The 22144-nt window shown below is 43.6% G+C and overlaps 1 pseudogene; it reads right to left on the bottom strand.

The window, feature by feature from the left end:
• The window catches only part of LOC115103516 (excitatory amino acid transporter 2-like), a 36801-nt pseudogene extending 17451 nt beyond the window's left edge, over positions 1-19350 (bottom strand).
• Between the last annotated feature and the right edge of the window lie 2794 nt (positions 19351-22144).

The following is a 22144-nucleotide window of genomic DNA, read 5'->3' on the forward strand; positions in this document are numbered from 1 at the left end:
CCCAATTCATGTTGTTCTGTTCAATGTTCTCTACCTATATAGTACTGTAAATACCCCAATTCATGTTGTTCTGTTCAATGTTCTCTACCTATATAGTACTGTAAATACCCCAATTCATGTTGTTCTGTTCAATGTTCTCTACCTATATAGTACTGTAAATACCCCAATTCATGTTGTTCTGTTCAATGTTCTCTACCTATATAGTACTGTAAATACCCCAATTCATGTTGTTCTGTTCAATGTTCTCTACCTATATAGTACTGTAAATACCCCAATTCATGTTGTTCTGTTCAATGTTCTCTACCTATATAGTACTGTAAATACCCCAATTCATGTTGTTCTGTTCAATGTTCTCTACCTATATAGTACTGTAAATACCCCAATTCATGTTGTTCTGTTCAATGTTCTCTACCTATATAGTACTGTAAATACCCCAATTCATGTTGTTCTGTTCAATGTTCTCTACCTATATAGTAAAGTAAATAATGTTCTCCCCAATTCATGTTGTTCTGTTCAATGTTCTCTACCTATATAGTACAGTAAATACCCCAATTCATGTTGTTCTGTTCAATGTTCTCTGCCTATATAGTACTGTAAATACCCCAATTCATGTTGTTCTGTTCAATGTTCTCTACCTCAATGTTCTCTGCCTATATAGTACTGTAAATACCCCAATTCATGTTGTTCTGTTCAATGTTCTCTACCTATATAGTACTGTAAATACCCCAATTCATGTTGTTCTGTTCAATGTTCTCTACCTATATAGTACTGTAAATACCCCAATTCATGTTGTTCTGTTCAATGTTCTCTACCTATATAGTACTGTAAATACCCCAATTCATGTTGTTCTGTTCAATGTTCTCTACCTATATAGTACTGTAAATACCCCAATTCATGTTGTTCTGTTCAATGTTCTCTACCTATATAGTACAGTAAATACCCCCAATTCATGTTGTTCTGTTCAATGTTCTCTGCCTATATAGTACTGTAAATACCCCAATTCATGTTGTTCTGTTCAATGTTCTCTGCCTATATAGTACTGTAAATACCCCAATTCATGTTGTTCTGTTCAATGTTCTCTGCCTATATAGTACTGTAAATACCCCAATTCATGTTGTTCTGTTCAATGTTCTCTACCTATATAGTACTGTAAATACCCCAATTCATGTTGTTCTGTTCAATGTTCTCTACCTATATAGTACTGAAAATACCCCAATTCATGTTGTTCTGTTCAATGTTCTCTACCTATATAGTACTGTAAAATACCCCAATTCATGTTGTTCTGTTCAATGTTCTCTACCTATATAGTACTGTAAATACCCCAATTCATGTTGTTCTGTTCAATGTTCTCTACCTATATAGTACTGTAAATACCCCAATTCATGTTGTTCTGTTCAATGTTCTCTACCTATATAGTACTGTAAATACCCCAATTCATGTTGTTCTGTTCAATGTTCTCTACCTATATAGTACTGTAAATACCCCAATTCATGTTGTTCTGTTCAATGTTCTCTACCTATATAGTACTGTAAATACCCCAATTCATGTTGTTCTGTTCAATGTTCTCTGCCTATATAGTACAGTAAATACCCCCAATTCATGTTGTTCTGTTCAATGTTCTCTGCCTATATAGTACTGTAAATACCCCAATTCATGTTGTTCTGTTCAATGTTCTCTACCTATATAGTACAGTAAATACCCCCAATTCATGTTGTTCTGTTCAATGTTCTCTACCTATATAGTACTGTAAATACCCCAATTCATGTTGTTCTGTTCAATGTTCTCTACCTATATAGTACTGTAAAATACCCCAATTCATGTTGTTCTGTTCAATGTTCTCTACCTATATAGTACTGTAAATACCCCAATTCATGTTGTTCTGTTCAATGTTCTCTACCTATATAGTACTGTAAATACCCCAATTCATGTTGTTCTGTTCAATGTTCTCTACCTATATAGTACTGTAAATACCCCAATTCATGTTGTTCTGTTCAATGTTCTCTACCTATATAGTACTGTAAATACCCCAATTCATGTTGTTCTGTTCAATGTTCTCTACCTATATAGTACTGTAAATACCCCAATTCATGTTGTTCTGTTCAATGTTCTCTACCTATATAGTAAATACTGTAAATACCCCAATTCATGTTGTTCTGTTCAATGTTCTCTGCCTATATAGTACAGTAAATACCCCAATTCATGTTGTTCTGTTCAATGTTCTCTGCCTATATAGTACTGTAAATACCCCAATTCATGTTGTTCTGTTCAATGTTCTCTACCTATATAGTACTGTAAAATACCCCAATTCATGTTGTTCTGTTCAATGTTCTCTACCTATATAGTACTGTAAATACCCCAATTCATGTTGTTCTGTTCAATGTTCTCTACCTATATAGTACTGTAAATACCCCAATTCATGTTGTTCTGTTCAATGTTCTCTACCTATATAGTACTGTAAATACCCCAATTCATGTTGTTCTGTTCAATGTTCTCTACCTATATAGTACTGTAAATACCCCAATTCATGTTGTTCTGTTCAATGTTCTCTACCTATATAGTACTGTAAATACCCCAATTCATGTTGTTCTGTTCAATGTTCTCTACCTATATAGTACTGTAAATACCCCAATTCATGTTGTTCTGTTCAATGTTCTCTACCTATATAGTACTGTAAATACCCCAATTCATGTTGTTCTGTTCAATGTTCTCTACCTATATAGTACTGTAAATACCCTTCTCTACTCTAAAGCAAAACTCTACTTCCGTGATGACATAAGCCATTCCTTTTTATGAACTAGTCTGTATATATACAGTCCCTTCCAAAGTATTGGCTCCCCTTAACTTCTTCCACATGTTGTTGTTTTACAGCTTGAATTTAAAATGGATTAAATAGAGATTTTTGGTCACTGGCCTACAAACAATACCACATAATGTCAAAGTGGAATTATATTTGAGGAATTTTTACATATTGATTACAAATGAAAAGCTGAAATGTGTTGAGTCAATAAGTATTCAACCCCTTTGTTATGACAAGCCTAAATAAACTAAAAAGTCAACATTTGCTTAATATGTCAAACAATGGACCCAGATTCAACCACAATGATCAGGTTTTCCAATGCCTCGCAAAGAGGGGCACCTATTTAAAACAGTTACAGAGTTTATGAGCTGTGATAGGAGAACACTGAGGATGGATCAACATTGTAGTTACACCACAATACTAACCTAATCAACAGAGTGAAAAGAAGAACGCCTGACAGAATACAAATGTTCCTAAATATGCATCCTGTTTGCAGCAAGGCACAAAAGTAAAACTACAAAAAAATGTGGCAAAGAAATTACCTTTATGTCCAGAATACAAAGTTTTATGTTTGGGGAAAATCCAACAGAACACATCACTGAGTATCACTCATATTTTCAAGCATGGCAGTGGCTGCATCATGTTATGGGTATGCTTGTGACTTTTTATTTAGGATAAAAAGAAACGGAATAGAGTTAAGCACAGGCAAAATCCTAGAGGATAACCTGGTTCAGTCTGCTTTCCAACAGACACTGGGAGACAAATTCACCTTTCAGCAGGGCAATAACCTAAAACACAAGGCCAAATTAACACTGGAGTTGCTTACCAAGATGATGTTGAATGTTCCTGAGTGGCCTAGTTATATTTTTGACAGAGCTTGAAGAATTTTAAAAAGAATAATGTGCAAATATTGTACAATCCAAAGCTCTTACAGACTTACCCAGAAAGACTCAGACCTGTAATCGCTGCCAAAGGTGACTCTAACATGTAATGGGCTTGAGTACTTTTCTAATCAAGATATATTACTGTTTTGTTTTTCACAAATATTTGACAAATGTTAGAATTGTTCTTCCAGTTTGACATTACAGAGTATTTAGTGTAGATCGGTGACAAAAAAAGACAATGAAATCCATTTGAATCACTTTTTAACACAACAAAATGTGGGGAAAGTAAACGGCTGTAATACTTTCTGAACGCTCTGTAACAATCAATTGCGAATTGGACACAATTGCCCCATAAGCCACACATTCCCAATGCTGGTCATTAAAGTCAGGCTTTGATAGGGTCCAAATCTCACAATAACAACTGAACATCCATTGTTTGATGGGGTCAGGGTTTAGTTCTGCGTCTGGGTCCAGTTCTAGTTCTGGGTCTGGGTCCTACCTGTTGGAAGCAGGCCTGCACCAGGTTTTCAGGGAACAGGTTCCTGATGAGGTCCAGGAAGGCGTCCACACTGCTGACCTCCTGGTTCTTGGGGGCCGTGTCCTGCTCCTGACTGCTCCTGAGTTTGGGGTTTCCCGGGTGGATCCCCAGGACCAGGATGACCCCCAGGATGGCAGCTATGACCGTAGTGGACATGTAGTAGACCATGGCCCTGGAGCCCATCCTCCCACTGGAACGAGCATCCAGACCAGCCAGACCTGGGAGGGAGAGAGACAGGCTGATGAGCAGGGCACCTTCCACTTGAATATGTGTGTGTGTGTGTGTGTGTGTGTGTGTGTGTGTGTGTGTGTGTGTGTGTGTGTGTGTGTGTGTGTGTGTGTGTGTGTGTGTGTGTGTGTGTGTGTGTGTGTGTGTGTGTGTGTGTGTGTGTGTGTGTGTATTACAAGAGTGTACCTGTGATGAGGCTGGAGATGATGAGGGGCAAGATGAGCATCTTCAGCATCCTCATGAGGATGTCTCCAGGAAAGGACACCAGCATCAGGGTGTTGGGGTCTGTAATAGAAACATACCGCAGCAGCATCCCAAACAGCGACCCCGCTATTACACCTGTTACAGTTCACAGAGGAGAGGAGTAAGCACAACAGCCACACAATGGTTTCCTCTGTCACCCTTACAGCTTCCGTGAGAGCGCAGAGAGAAGAGATTCCAGTGAAACACTTCAGAAGAGCATTTTGAGAGGGTTTATAATCACAGCGTCAGACTCATTGGATTTCATTTCCATTCCAGGGGGATTTACAGTAAGTACACAAGTGCCAACAAGAAGTGATGTGTACAGTGCATTGGAAAGTATTCAGACCCCTTGACCTTTTCCACACTTTGTTGCGTTACAGCCTTTTTCTAAAATTGATTACAAATAAAAATCCTCATTAATCTACACACAAAACCCCATAATGACAAAGCGAAAACTAGATTGGAGTCCAACTGTGGTAAATTCAATTGATTGGACATGATTTGGAAAGGCACACACCTGTCTATATAAGGTCCCACAGTTGACAGTACATGTCAGAGCGTAAACCAAGCCATGAGGTTGAAGGAATTTTCCGTAGAGCTCCGAGACAGGACAGTGTCGAGGCACAGATCTGGGGAAGGGTACCAATTTATTTTGCAGCTTTGAAGGTCCCCAAGACCACAGTGGCTTCCATCATTCTTAAATGGAAGAAGTTTGGAACCACTAAGACTCTTCCTAGAGCTGTCCGTCTGGCCAAACTGAGCAATCGGGGGTGAAGGGCCTTGGTCAGAGAGGTGACCAAGAACCCGATGGTCACTCTGACAGAGCTCCAGAGTTCCTCTGTGGAGATGGGAGAACCTTCCAGAAGGACAACCATCTCTGCAGAACTCCACCAATCAGGCCTTTATGGTAGACTGGCCAGACGGAAGCCACTCCTCAGTAAAAGGCACATGACAGACTGCTTGGAGTTTGCCAAAAGGTACCTAAAGGACTCTCAGATCATAAGAAACCAGATGGTCTGGTCAGATTAAACCAAGATTGAACCCTTTGGCCTGAATGCCAAGCGTCACGTCTGGAGGAAACCTGGCACCATCCCTACTGTGAAGCATGGTGGTGGCAGCATCATGCTGTGGGGATGTTTTTCAGCGGCAGGGACTGGGAGACTAGTCAGGAATGAGGGAAAGATGAACGGAGCAAAGTACAGAAAGATCCTACCCAAGAAGACTCAAGGCTGTAATCGCTGCCAAAGGTGCCTCAACAACGTACTGAGTATATTACCTGAATACTTATGTAAATGTGATATTTCCATTTTTTTGTTTTTATACATTTGCAATAACGTCTAAAAATGTGTTTTTGCTTTGTCATTATGGAGGTTTATGTGTAGATTGATGAGAAAAATATATCATTTTGATCATTTTTAACTTAACAAAATGTGGAAAAAATGTAAGGGGTCTTTATACTTTCCGAATGCACTGTATGTACTAACTATGTTCTTGATATGTAACTACGGTGAAGAAAACTTAGAGAGAAGTGCCATGTGTGTAAAATGTGTGTGAGAAAGCTGTAAAAAAGCTGTAAAAAAAAGAATAGAGTAAGTTTGTTATTGTCATCCGAAGAGGGGGATGGGCTAATAAAACATTTAATAAAATGTTTACATATAAAAAATAGTGCGCTAGCGCAGGTAATACAGAAGGCTGAAATGCAGCGTAACACTTTATAACCACTGAAAGCGATGAAATAATTGATTTCCTAACAGTTGACCACCATGAAGCAAGGTAGGCACCTACCCAGTATAGTGAGGACGAGCAGTGCGTTTCGGATGAGGAAGCCACAGTAGGTTCCCAAGAAACTATTGGGAAGTTTGGGTTCCAACAAGTCCAACACTCCAGCTCCAACAATGGGTGGCTCATCATAATGGGCCTTGTTAGACTGGTGGACTGGCTGCTGATTCGTCATCCTGTCTGTGGTAGAGAGGGAGACAGTGAGAGAGGGAGGTGTACTGTGACAACACATCTGCCTGGTCAGAAAACAGACCCATGACTCTTCATCTGGTGTAAGCATCACAGTGGCTCCCCTTAGCCTTTCTATTGGCTTGGGGAAACGTACACCATATTGTTGTCTTACACCTGGTTCCTTGAGATCTGCAAAGACAGAGGGGGAAGAGGCGAGGAGTTGTTTTCAGACCAGTTTAACACCATCACCATACCAAGGAAAGACCGAAACCGTTGGGTGCTGTTGACTAAGATGAGTAACATAGATCTGACAGATCAGTCAGGTTAAGGTCTGATAAATGTCATTACATTGAGAAGGAATGTACCCACAACCTGAATAATACAGGATATGGAGGTGGAGAAAGATGGATGGAAAACAGTTGGGAGAGACAGAGAGAGACGGAGAGAGACGGAGAGACGGAGAGAGACGGAGAGAGACGGAGAGAGACAGCGAGAGACGGAGGGAGACGGAGTAAGAAAGCACTCTGACAATCATCTGAGAGTCATGTCATAGGAATGATCAACGATAATCTGACAATGTGAGTGATGGTGCACAATTCTATTCAAGTCAACCAGAGAATCACAGAAGTCACCCCCACATCACATCACAACCTAAACCAAACCCCCCACTTCTACCAGAGAAGGAACATCCAGCCTAACATCAGATATCAGACTAGACAGGTTCAAACATAGTCAAAACAATAGGTGGACATGCAATCCAAATAAGACCTTTACATAAAAGCACCAATATTATGTAAGCAATGTAAATCTGATCAGGTTTGATACATTATAATAATAGTCAACTAATAACTACTCAGTCTGCCTAGTCTGTCTTTTCCAGTATTCCAATGCAGTGACCAGCAGCACCAGCTCCAACAGAGTGTAGAGAGGGATGATGAATCCCACTCCCACCAGAGATAAACACATCTGGAGAGCAACATGGCGGTGTGTGAAGTCAGCGTCAGGAACCTGAGTGGCACATTTACAAACAGACAGCCTCCGCTGCACAATCGCACATGATTATAATTCATCAGCCATGCAGATGGCATTTCTACATGAGGAAGAATAGAGAAAACCCTCACCAAAATGCACGTAGACCAGTCTAGTCTAACCTCCTTCTATTCCCTCTCTCCTTCCTTCTTTACCTCCTCCACTCTCTATGGACCTCACCCTTTGACCTCACGTCTCTCCATCATGCTCTCTTTCTCTGCTCTGTTCATCAGCTTGTCTTCATCTGTCGTTTAAAGTCCAACAACAGTTGCTGCCCGGGCATAAAGAGGGATTGCCAGCAAATGCAACAAAAAAAATTGGGGGGAGGGGAATCTCTTGCCAAGTTTCGATAGCAGACCGATGTAATCCCTTGTGAACTGTGCGGTGGGGGGAAGGGGAGGGGCGGAGGGGGCTCCCTGTTTCTGTTACTGTACCAATCCCTTTACAAAATTAATTTCATTCTTAACATTAAGAACAATGTTTACAAACATCCAGGAGACAATGTACTGTACTCCAATTACCCAACAGTCCTACTGTTGGAGTGTGAGTCAGAAACCCCACCATGATCTGATGAACTGTAGAATCACTGTACTATCAGAAATGCACAGAGTAGACCAATGAACACACAGAGTGTTTATATGCATCCCAAATAGCAATCTTTTATATATATTGTGTAGAGCCAGGCCCATAGGGCTCTGGCCAAAAGTAGTGCACTATAAAGGGAAAGGGTGCCATTTGGGACACAGACCTCATTGTCAATACTTTGTTCAGTAGGATGGGAGTGCCAAGTCTACAGCCCAGGTCTACAGCTCTTAGGATGGGTAATTAAGACCTTGGAGGAGGTCAGACAGAGGACCCGACCCCATAGAATGACATATACAGTAGGAATTGAATAAGATCTCTATGCCTGACCCACTGTCCTACCAAACGTCAGGATGCATCCTGCATCATGTAATGAGGATATATCCTGAAGATTGAACAGTGCATAAATTGCAATGACATGCTCAATGACCTGTAGCCTGCTGTAGCCATGTTGCAAATCCATTTTGTTCCCTAGACTAAGGGATTATTTTCCGTCTCTAGGAAATGTAGGAATGGCCTGAACAGTGGGCTCAAACAGACCAACACGGAAGAAAGTCCACATGTATCCCTGGACCAGAGCTAGTCTCCAACAGACTGAAAGGGAAGAAAGTCCACATGTATCCCTGGACCAGAGCTAGTCTCCAATAGACTGACAGAGAAGATAGTCCACATGTAGCCCTGGACCAGAGCTAGTCTCCAATAGACTGACAGAGAAGATAGTCCACATGTATCCCTGGACCAGAGCTAGTCTCCAGACAGAAGAAAGTCTGAAAGGGTCTCCAAGACTGAGTTCACATGTAGCCCTGGACCAGAGCTAGTCTCCAATAGACTGACAGAGAAGATAGTCCACATGTAGCCCTGGACCAGAGCTAGTCTCCAACAGACTGAAAGGGAAGACAGTTCACATGTAGCCCTGGACCAGAGCTAGTCTCCAATAGACTGAAAGGGAAGACAGTTCACATGTAGCCCTGGACCAGAGCTAGTCTCCAACAGACTGACAGAAAAGATAGTCCACATGTATCCCTGGACCAGAGCTAGTCTCCAACAGACTGAAAGGGAGGACAGTTCACATGTAGCCCTGGACCAGAGCTAGTCTCCAACAGACTGACAGAGAAGATAGTCCACATGTATCCCTGGACCAGAGCTAGTCTCCAATAGACTGACAGAGAAGATAGTCCACATGTAGCCCTGGACCAGAGCTAGCCTCCAATAGACTGACAGAGAAGATAGTCCACATGTATCCATGGACCAGAGCTAGTCTCCAATAGACTGACAGAGAAGATAGTCCACATGTAGCCCTGGACCAGAGCTAGCTTCCAATAGACTGACAGAGAAGATATTCCACATGTAGCCCTGGACCAGAGCTAGTCTCCAACAGACTGACAGGGCAGATAGTCCACATGTAGCCCTGGACCAGAGCTAGCCTCCAATAGACTGACAGAGAAGATAGTCCACATGTAGCCCTGGACCAGAGCTAGCCTCCAATAGACTGACAGAGAAGATAGTCCACATGTAGCCCTGGACCAGAGCTAGCCTCCAATAGACTGACAGAGAAGATAGTCCACATGTAGCCCTGGACCAGAGCTAGCCTCCAATAGACTGACAGAGAAGATAGTCCACATGTAGCCCTGGACCAGAGCTAGTCTCCAATAGACTGACAGAGAAGATAGTCCACATGTAGCCCTGGACCAGAGCTAGCCTCCAATAGACTGACAGAGAAGATAGTCCACATGTAGCCCTGGACCAGAGCTAGCCATAGGGACTTGTCGTATTAGTTTATGTTACATCATATCACAGATGAGTAATGTGCTTAGTTATATGTTCATCATAATCGCAGGACCCAGAACAGTATCTTGAATGAAGGCTTGCTAGCTATATGATTGTCAATCTTTTACAAGATACTATATACATAAAAGCAGACAGTCAATGGGTTTACACTGTTAAGTCAGAGCCCTTACGGTAAATCCAGGATTTGGTCAAACATGACAGAGATATTACAACCATGGCAGGTAGGTTCAACAGTAGGTTCAAAACAGAACAGAAACATGTGTTAGAAATGAACATAAAGCACCAGGGATGAAGGAGGATACTTCAAAGACAGCAAGTCTCAACGGGAAAGAAAGCTGTAATCCTTACTGGCAGGGATGTTACTGGCAGTGGTGATTTTCTTTATGTGTCGTGCCATGTTGAGCTCTCCTGGATCAGCAAGAAGACCAGAGTGAAACTAGTTCCATGCATCCAGATTCCAGAGATACTCACATCCCCTGAATGGTCATGCCAGTCTAGTCAGGACAGCTAATCTCTCTCTCTTCTCTCTCTTTAGGAGGAGAGATTTACATCACCATAGAATGTAATCCAATATCGCTGAGCTATCAATGCACATATTAACATTGGATCTGAAAACAAACTACCTATGTTATGATCTCTCTCACAATCACTATCAGTATCACTATCAGCATCACGATCATTATCAATATGACTATCACTTTCACTATGACGATCAGTATCTATCATGGTCACTATGACGATCATAATCTATCACTGTCACTGTCACTATGATGATCAGTATCTATCACTGTCACTATTACGATCAGCATCTATCACTGTCACTGGCACTATTAAGATCAGCATATATCACTGTCACTGTCACTATGACGATCAGTATCTATCACTGTCACTATGACCATCAGTATCTATCATGGTCACTATGACGATCAGAATCTATCACTGTCACTGTCAATATGATGATCAGCATCTATCACTGTCACTGTCACTATGATGATCAGTATCTATCACTGTCACTGTCACTATGATGATCAGTATATATCACTGTCACTGTCACTATGATGATCAGTATCTATCACTGTCACTGTCACTATGATGATCAGTATATATCACTGTCACTGTCACTATGATGATCAGCATCTATCACTGTCACTATGATGATCAGCATCTATCACTGTCACTATGACGATCAGCATCTATCACTGTCACTGTCACTATGATGATCAGTATCTATCACTGTCACTGTCACTATGATGATCAGCATCTATCACTGTCACTATGATGATCAGTATCTATCACTGTCACTGTCACTATGATGATCAGTATCTATCACTGTCACTATGATGATCACACTGTCACTGTCACTATGATGATCAGCATCTATCTACTCACTGTCACTGTCACTATGATGATCAGTATCTATCACTGTCACTATGATGATCACACTATATGATGATCAGTATCTATCACTGTCACTATGATGATCATATATCACTGTCACTGTCACTATGATGATCAGCATCTATCACTGTCACTATGACGATCAGTATCTATCACTGTCACTGTCACTATGATGATCAGTATCTATCACTATGATCACTATCACTGTCACTATGATGATCAGTATCTATCACTGTCACTGTCACTATGATGATCAGTATCTATCACTGTCACTGTCACTATGATGATCAGTATCTATCACTGTCACTGTCACTATGATGATCAGTATCTATCACTGTCACTGTCACTATGATGATCAGTATCTATCACTGTCACTATGACGATCAGCATCTATCACTGTCACTGTCACTATGATGATCAGTATCTATCACTGTCACTATGATGATCAGTATATATCACTGTCACTGTCACTATGATGATCAGTATCTATCACTGTCACTATGACGATCAGCATCTATCACTGTCACTGTCACTATGATGATCAGTATATATCACTGTCACTGTCACTATGATGATCAGCATCTATCACTGTCACTATGACGATCAGCATCTATCACTGTCACTGTCACTATGATGATCAGTATATATCACTGTCACTATGATGATCAGTATATATCACTGTCACTGTCACTATGATGATCAGCATCTATCACTGTCACTGTCACTATGATGATCAGTATATATCACTGTCACTGTCACTATGATGATCAGTATCTATCACTGTCACTGTCACTATGATGATCAGTATCTATCACTGTCACTATGACGATCAGCATCTATCACTGTCACTGTCACTATGATGATCAGTATCTATCACTGTCACTGTCACTATGATGATCAGTATCTATCACTGTCACTATGACGATCAGCATCTATCACTGTCACTGTCACTATGATGATCAGTATCTATCACTGTCACTGTCACTATGATGATCAGTATATATCACTGTCACTGCCACTATGATGATCAGCATCTATCACTGTCACTGTCACTATGATGATCAGTATCTGTCACTGTCACTATGATGATCAGCATCTATCACTGTCACTGTCACTATGATGATCAGTATCTATCACTGTCACTGTCACTATGATGATCAGCATCTATCACTGTCACTGTCACTATGATGATCAGCATCTATCACTGTCACTGCCACTATGATGATCAGCATCTATCACTGTCACTGTCACTATGATGATCAGCATCTATGACTGCCACTATGATGATCAGCATCTATCACTGTCACTGTCACTATGATGATCAGTATCTATCACTGTCACTATGACGATCAGCATCTATCACTGTCACTGTCACTATGATGATCAGAATCTATCACTGTCACTGCCACTATGATGATCAGCATCTATCACTGTCACTGTCACTATGATGATCAGTATATATCACTGTCACTGTCAATATTACGATCAGCATCTATCACTGTCACTGTCACTCCCTGCCTATAGACAGAGACTAAAACAGGAAGCTCCCACTCTCAGGTCTGTTCAATGCTGGTCTGACCAATCTGATTCCACGCTTCAAGACTGCTTTGATCACGTGGATTGGGATATGTTCCGCATTGCGTCAAACAACAACATTGACGAATACGCTGATTCGGTGAGCGAGCGGACCAGGATGTCTTGCTTCGCCGATCAAGTGCATCGGCGATGTTGTACCCACAGCAACTATTAAAACATTCCCAAACCAGAAACCGTGGATTGATGGCAGCATTCCCGCGAAACTGAAAGCGTGAACCACTACTTTTCACCAGGGCAAGGTGACCGGAAACATGACCGAATACAAACAGCGTAGCTATTCCCTCCGCAAGGCAATCAAACAAGCTAAGCGTCAGTATAGAGACAAAGTAGAGTCGCAATTCAACGGCTCAGACACAAGAGGTATGTGGCAGGGTCTACAGTCAACCACAGATTACAAAAAGAAAACCAGCACCGTCGCGGACCAGGATGTCTTGCTCCCAGACAGACTAAACAACATCTTTGCTCGCTTTGAGGACAATACAGTGCCACTGACACGGCCCACTACCAAAACCTGCGGACTCTCCTTCACTGCGGCCGACGTGAGTAAAACATTTAAACGTGTTAACCCTCGCAAGGCTGCAGGACCAGACAGCATCCCCAGCCGCATCCTCAGAGCATACACAGACCATCTGGCTGGTGTAATTACGGACATATTCAATCAATCCTTATGCCAGTCTGCTGTTCCCACATGCTTCAAGAGGGCCACCATTGTTCCTGTTCCCAAGAAAGCTAAGGTAACTGAGCTAAATGACTACCGCCCCGTAGCACTCACTTCCGTCATCATGAAGTGCTTTGAGAGACTAGTCAAGGACCATATCACCTCCACCCTACCTGACACCCTAGACCCACTCCAATTTGCTTACAGCCCCAATAGGTCAACAGACAACGCAATAGCAACCACACTGCACACTGCCCTAACCCATCTGGACAAGAGGAATACCTATGTGAGGGTGCTGTTCATCGACTACAGCTCAGCATTTAACATCATAGTATCCTCCAAACTCGTCATCAAGCTCGAGACCCTGGGTCTCGACCCCACCCTGTGCAACTGGGTACTGGACTTCCTGACGGGCCGCCCCCAGGTGGTGAGAGTAGGTAACAACATCTCCACCCCGCTGATCCTCAACACTGGGGCCCCACAAGGGTGTGTTCTGAGCCCTCTCCTGTACTCCCTGTTCACCCACGACTGCATGGCCATGCACGCCTCCAACTCAATCATCAAGTTTGCAGACACTACAGTGGTAGGCTTGATTACCAACAACGACGAGACGGCCTACAGGGAGGAGGTGAGGGCCCTCGGAGTGTGGTGTCAGGAAAGTAACCTCACACTCAACGTCTACAAAACAAAGGAGATGATCGTGGACTTCAGGAAACAGCAGAGGGAGCACCCCCCTTTCCACATCGACGGGACAGTAAGTTTTAAGTTCCTCGGCATACACATCACGGACAAACTGAGTTGGTCCACCCACACAGACAGCATGGTGAAGAAGGTGCAGCAGCGCCTCTTCAACCTCAGGAGGCTGAAGAAATTTGGCTTGTCACCAAAAGCACTCACAAACCACCACCTGGTACGGCAACTGCTCCGCCCACAACCGTAATGCTCTCCAGAGGGTAGTGAGGTCTGCACAACGCATCACCTGGGGCAAACTACCTGCCCTTCAGGACATCTATACCACCTGATGTCACAGGAAGGCCATAAAGATCATCAAGGACAACAGCCACCGAGCCACTGCATGTTCACCCCGCTATCATCCAAAAGGCGAGGTCAGTACAGGTGCATCAAAGCAGGGACCGAGAGACTGAAAAACAACTTCTATCTCAAGGCCATCAGACTGTTAAACAGCCACCACTAAAATTGAGTGGCTGCTGCCAACATACTGACTCAACTCCAGCCACTTTAATAATGGAAAAATTGATGTAAAAAATGCGTCACTAGCCACTTTAAACAATGCCACTTAATATAATGTTTACATACCCTACATTACTCATCTCATATGTATATACTGTACTCTATACCATCTACTGCATCTTGCCATCTTTATGTAATACATGTATCACTAGCCACTTTAAACAATGCCATTTTTATATGTTTACATACCCTACATTACTCATTTCATATGTATATAATGTACTCAATACCATCTACTGCATCTTGCCTATGCCGTTCTGTACATCACTCATTCATATATTTTTATGTACATATTCTTCATCCCTTTACAATTGTGTGTATAAGGTAGTTGTTGTGAAATTGTTAGGTTAGATTACTCTTTGGTTATTACTGCATTGTCGGAACTAGAAGCACAAGCATTTCGCTACTCTCGCATTAACAGTGGGTGGGGTTATATCCTTCCTGTTTGGCCCTGTCCGGGGGTATCATCGGATGGGGCCACAGTGTCTCCTGACCCCTCCTGTCTCAGCCTCCAGTATTTATGCTGCAGTAGTTTATGTGTCGGGGAGCTAGGGTCAGTTTGTTATATCTGGAGTACTTCTCCTGTCTTATCCAGTGTCCTGTGTGAATTTAAGTATGCTCTCTCTAATTCTCTTTTTCTCTCTTTCTTTCTCTCTCTCAGAGGACCTGAGCCCTTGGACCATGCCTCAGGACTACCTGGCATGATGACTCCTTGCTGTCCCCAATCCACCTGGCCGTGCTGCTGCTCCAGTTTCAACTGTTCTGCCTTACTATTATTGGACCATGCTGGTCATTTATGAACATTTGAACATCTTGGCCATGTTCTGTTATAATCTCCACCCGGCACAGCCAGAAGAGGACTGATCACCCCTCATAGCCTGGTTCCTCTCTTTTTGCAGGGAAAGAGATATAATCCCATATCCCCGTCCTCCATATCCTCGTCTTCCAGAGAGAACAAGGGAGGGGTCATGAAACTTTCAACTGGACACTACTACAACACTGCACTGATATGTATAGGTTAAGTCCATATAGAAACATAAAATCAATGTTTATTGGTCGCATACACAGATTTGCAGATGTTATCGCAAGGATCAATACAGGATTAAGATTGAATCCTACTACACTGGCTCTGATGTTCGTCGGATGTGGCAGGGCTTGAAAACTATTACGAACTAGAAAGGGAAACCCAGACGTGAGCCTACCAGATGAGCTAAATGCCTTTTATGCCCGACTGTGTGATAACGCTCTTGGTAGCCGATGTGAGCAAGACCTTTAACAGGTCAACATTCACAAAGCCGCGGGGTCAAATGGATTACCAGGACGTGTACTCCGAGCATGAGCTGACCAACTGGCAAGTGTCTTCACTGACATTTTCAACCTCTCCCTGACTGAGTCTGTTATACCTACATGTTTCAAGCAGACCACCATAGTCCCTGTGCCCAAGGAAACGAAGGTAACCTGTCAAAATGATTACCGCCCGTAGCACTCACGTCAGTAGCCATGAAGTGCTTTGAAAGGCTGGTCATGGCTCTCATCAACAGCATCCTCCCAGAAACCCTAGACCAACTCCAATTCGCATACCGCCCCAACAGATACAAAGATGACGCAATCTCAATCACACTCCACACTTTCCTTTCCCACATGGACAAAAGGAACACCTATGTGAGAATGCTGTTCATTGACTCATCGTTCAACACCATAGAGCCCATGAAGCTCATCAATAAGCTAAGGACCCTGGGACTAAACACCTCCCTCTGCAACTGGATCCTGGACTTCCTGACGGGCTGCCCCCAGGTAGTAAGGGTAGGCAACAACACATCTGCCATGCTGATCCTTAACACTGGGCCCCCCCAGGGGTGTGTACTTAGTCTCCTCCTGTACTCCCTGTTCACCCATGACTGCGTGGCCAAACACGACTCCAACACCATCATTAAGTTTGCTGACGACACAACAGTGGTAGGCCTGATCACCGACAACAATGAGACAGCCTACAGGGAGGAGGTCAGAGACCTGGCAGTGTGGCGCCAGGACAACAACCTCTCCATCAATGTGAGCAAGACAAAGGATCTGATCGTGGACTACAGGAAAGGCAGGCTGAACAGGCCCCCATTAACATCCACGGGGCTGTAGTGGAGCAGGTCGAGAGTTTCAAGTTCCTTAGTGTCCACATCACCAACAATCGATCGTGGTCCAATCACACCAAGACAGTTGTGAAGAGGGCACGACAAAACCTTTTCCCCCTCAGGAGAAGGAAAAGATTTAGCATGGGTCCCCAGATCCTCAAAAAGTTATACAGCTGTACCATCGAGAGCACTGGTTGCATCACCGCCTGGTATGGCAACTGCTCGGCATCTGATTGTAAGGCGCTACAGAGGGTAGTGCGTACGGCCCAGTACATCGCTGGGACCAGGCTTCCTGCAATCCATGACCTATATAATTGGCGGTGTCAGAGGAAAGATCATAAAATTGTCAAAGACTCCAGTCACCCAAGTCATAGACTGTTTTCTCTGCTACCGCACTGCAAGCGATACTGGAGCTTCAAGTCTAGGTCCAAAAGACTCCTTAACAGCTTCTACCCCCAAGCCATAAGACTGCTGAACAATTAATCAAATGGCCACGCTGTTTATTATCTATGCATAGTCAGTTCACCCCTACCTACATATACAATTGACCTCTAACCTGTACCCCCGCACACTGACTCTGTACCGGTTCCCCCTGTATATAGCCTCGTTATTGTTATGTTATTGTGTTACTTTTTATTGTTTTTTACTTTAGTTTATTTGGGAAATATTTTCTTAACTCTTCTTGAACAGCACTGTTGGTTAAGGGCTTGTAAGTAAGCATTTCACGGTAAGGTCTACACTTGTTGTATTCGGCGCATGTGACAAATAAAGTTTGCTTGTGTTTCTAGCTCCAACAGTGCAGTAATACAAAATAAATCAAATTAAAAAAATACACACATACACTGAATAGTGTGTGCAGCACACACACATGCGCACACAGGCATGCAGGCAGGCATCACACATAATCTCACCTCAGAAATTTTAATTCTAGGTTCAAGGAGTTTACTCATTCAGCATATGCACATATGCCCACACACACGTGCTAAGGGCATATTCAGACCATATAGAGAAAATGGATGTAGTGGGTTTGTATGTAGTCTATCAACTCTCTGTCTCAGGCTCAACATTAATCAGATTTGGTTGTCGATCAGTAGAAAAACTCCACTTTAACCTCAGTGACAAACTCTGGAGTCAATAGACCATGACAGAGAGAAGAAATAGGGAGCTTGTTTATTTTTCATTGACTGTTCATCAGTGTGTGTCTGTGTGTGTGTGTCTGTGTGTGTGTGTGTGTGTGTGTGTGTGTGTGTGTGTGTGTGTGTGTGTGTGTGTGTGTGTGTGTGTCAGCATTCCTCTCTCTCGGACTGTAATCTGACTGTATTAATCTGTTGTTTGAACTCTTTAAGTACAGACTGTCTATCACATCTGCTCTCTTCACCCTTCTAAAGCTCTGCTATTTATAAATCCTCCCTCATACTCTCTCTTTCCTCTTTCCTTTCGATCTGTCATTGGAATGCAATTCCTCCAGCAGAACCTAGTTTTATTCTTCCCAATCCTCCAGAACAGTTTATCCATCCTCTCCTTCTGCCAAAAATATCCTTTGAATATTCTCCATTTCTTTCCTCCAAACGCAAACTCGGTCTTGGTTCTCTCTTGTTCTCACTCAACAGCTGGGAAAGCACTTCATTGGAATGTAAAATAGTCATATAGTCAGCAGTTTCTGAGGTTCCATAGCACTGTTAATATCAAACCATTACCATCGAACCATTACCACTAACTACACTCCAGTGGAAAAAATGATGGTACAGAACATTCCATAAAATCGAATGAAGATGAACGATGTACACACACACCTACACCTATATACACACACCTACACCTATATACACACATCACCATACACAAACTGGTAGCAGTACCAGGATATAAAGACAGTCAATGTGCAGCACATTCTGACTGAGAGAAACAGAGCGAAAGTGACATGAGCACCTGGACTCCAAATTCATAGCAATTCAGTGAATGAAAAATAGCACTGACAATGGTAGTACAACTATATTCCTGGTGAATCCTATGCACATGGGTGGGGGAGGATTTGAAACGAACATGAAAGAAATGTCCAGAACATCACTCAGAAGATGAGAAAGATCAGAGGGAGGATAGGTTAAGGGATAGAAGGAACGAAGAGTAGGGAGGTAAAGTCAGTCCTACCTGCTGTGTGTCGTCTCCCATCCAACCAGAGCAAGGCATCGGGAGAGACACAATGAAGGGAGGAAAGGATGGAGCGGTAGAGAGAGACAAAGAATAGGCAAAATCCCAGTCCCTGCGTCATCTGAGAAAATTGGCAGATTAATAAAACAGCTTGGATCTCTGAGTCCCCTCGCTTGCTCCTTACTCTCTCTCCCTCCCTCTCTCTATTTCTAGTTCTCTTTATGCTTCTTTTCTACTCTCTCGCAGAATTCCTAAGTTGAGTTGTTCCTCAAGGTCAACGTCTAGTGACAGACTACTAGCTCCTGATCAGCTGTATTACAGCCACTAGCTTTCCCTTGTTTTGGTTCTTTTAAGTGCTCATTTGGAAAGAACTTTGGGCTGATAATACACAAATAAATGTTTATTGTCACTATAATCATTACCATAGAGAGTGAGAGCAGGCTGTGGAGAGAGGGAGACAAAGTGAGAGAGAGATTTAGAGAGAGAAATGAGCTAGCAGTAAGAGACAGTTGAAAGAGAGTGGGAGTGAGTTTTCGTCCCAATATTCTCTCCTTCCACCTGAAGTGTGCACTTGATCACTACTCCCGACAAATGTAAAAGTAATGTATTGGAGTAGGCACGCTAGAGGGAGTTTCCATATACCAGTCATTTCCTTATAAATCCATGAAGGGACGTGAACAAGTGCACACTTCTGGAGGAAGGATAGATTATTAAGATGCAGAGTTACCTCATACTCATTAGTCATGTCAATCAATGGCTAACGCTTGACTTCTGATGCATCCAGGTGTACGTCCACCCTTCCACTTGGGGGCGATAAAGGGCAGGGAAACATTGATTCTACCTTCGCTAAGTAGGTACGTAGAAGATAGAAGTTGCCCTTAACCACAGATCAGGATCAGTTACCCCATACTCCAATCATGAATAGAAGTGAGATTTGCATTTGAGCCAGCAACAGTTATGTAATTGCGTACTAGCATTTTATTACAGAAATGGAATAAGGAACAGTCCCTATTGTGTTATTTAAAAAATCACTCAAAGATATTACTATGCAATTAAAGTGAAATAGCCATGATGTCAGTAGTGTTACTGAACAGACCAAGCACTATGTCAACCAAGCACTATGTCAACCAAGCACTATGTCAACCAAGCACTACGTCAACCAAGCACTACGTCAACCAAGCACTACATCATGCCCTTTCAAGCTTAACATCCTTATCATTTATCGCCCTCCAGGTTCCCTCGGAGAGTTCATCAATGAGCTTGATGCCTTGATAAGCTCCTTTCCTGAGGACGGCTCACCTCTCACAGTTCTGGGCGACTTTAACCTCCCCACGTCTACCTTTGACTCATTCCTCTCTGCCTCCTTCTTTCCACTCCTCCTCCTTTTGACCTCACCCTCTCACCTTCCCCCCCTACTCACAAGGCAGGAAATACGCTCTACCTCATCTTTACTAGATGCTGTTCTTCCACTAACCTCATTGCAACTCCCCTCCAAGTCTCCGACCACTACCTTGTATCCTTCTCCCTCTCGCTCTCATCCAACACTTCCCTCACTGCCCCTACTCGGATGGTATCGCGCCGTCCCAACCTTCGCTCTCTCTCCCCCGCTACTCTCTCCTCTTCCATCCTATCATCTCTTCCCTCTGCTCAAACCTTCTCCAACCTATCTCCTGATTCTGCCTCCTCAACCCTCCTCTCCTCCCTTTCTGCATCCTTTGACTCTCTATGTCCCCTATCCTCCAGGCCGGCTCGGTCCTCCCCTCCCGCTCCGTGGCTCAACGACTCATTGCGAGCTCACAGAACAGGGCTCCGGGCAGCCGAGCGGAAATGGAGGAAAACTCGCCATCCGACATCCGATCCTCGGATGTTTGCTAAGTCAAACGACACCGCTGGTTCTGCTCACACTGCCCTACCCTGTGCTCTGACCTCTTTCTCCCCCCTCTCTCCAGATGAAATCTCGCGTCTTGTGACGGCCGGCCGCCCAACAACCTGCCCGCTTGACCCTATCCCCTCCTCTCTTCTCCAGACCATTTCCGGAGACCTTCTCCCTTACCTCACCTCGCTCATCAACTCATCCCTGACCGCTGGCTACGTCCCTTCCGTCTTCAAGAGAGCGAGAGTTGCACCCCTTCTGAAAAAACCTACACTCGATCCCTCCGATGTCAACAACTACAGACCAGTATCCCTTCTTTCTTTTCTCTCCAAAACTCTTGAACGTGCCGTCCTTGGCCAGCTCTCCCGCTATCTCTCTCAGAATGACCTTCTTGATCCAAATCAGTCAGGTTTCAAGACTAGTCATTCAACTGAGACTGCTCTTCTCTGTATCACGGAGGCGCTCCGCACTGCTAAAGCTAACTCTCTCTCCTCTGCTCTCATCCTTCTAGACCTATCGGCTGCCTTCAATACTGTGAACCATCAGATCCTCCTCTCCACCCTCTCCGAGTTGGGCATCTCCGGCGCGGCCCACGCTTGGATTGCGTCCTACCTGACAGGTCGCTCCTACCAGGTGGCGTGGCGAGAATCCGTCTCCACACCACGTGCTCTCACCACTGGTGTCCCCCAGGGCTCTGTTCTAGGCCCTCTCCTATTCTCGCTATACACCAAGTCACTTGGCTCTGTCATAACCTCACATGGTCTCTCCTATCATTGCTATGCAGACGACACACAATTAATCTTCTCCTTTCCCCCTTCTGATGATCAGGTGGCGAATCGCATCTCTGCATGTCTGGCAGACATATCAGTGTGGATGACGGATCACCACCTCAAGCTGAACCTCGGCAAGACGGAGCTGCTCTTCCTCCCGGGGAAGGACTGCCCGTTCCATGATCTCGCCATCACGGTTGACAACTCCATTGTGTCCTCCTCCCAGAGCGCTAAGAACCTTGGCGTGATCCTGGACAACACCCTGTCGTTCTCAACTAACATCAAGGC

This window comes from Oncorhynchus nerka, linkage group LG21 (assembly GCF_034236695.1).
Source record: "Oncorhynchus nerka isolate Pitt River linkage group LG21, Oner_Uvic_2.0, whole genome shotgun sequence".
NCBI classification, from domain to species: Eukaryota; Metazoa; Chordata; class Actinopteri; order Salmoniformes; family Salmonidae; genus Oncorhynchus; species Oncorhynchus nerka.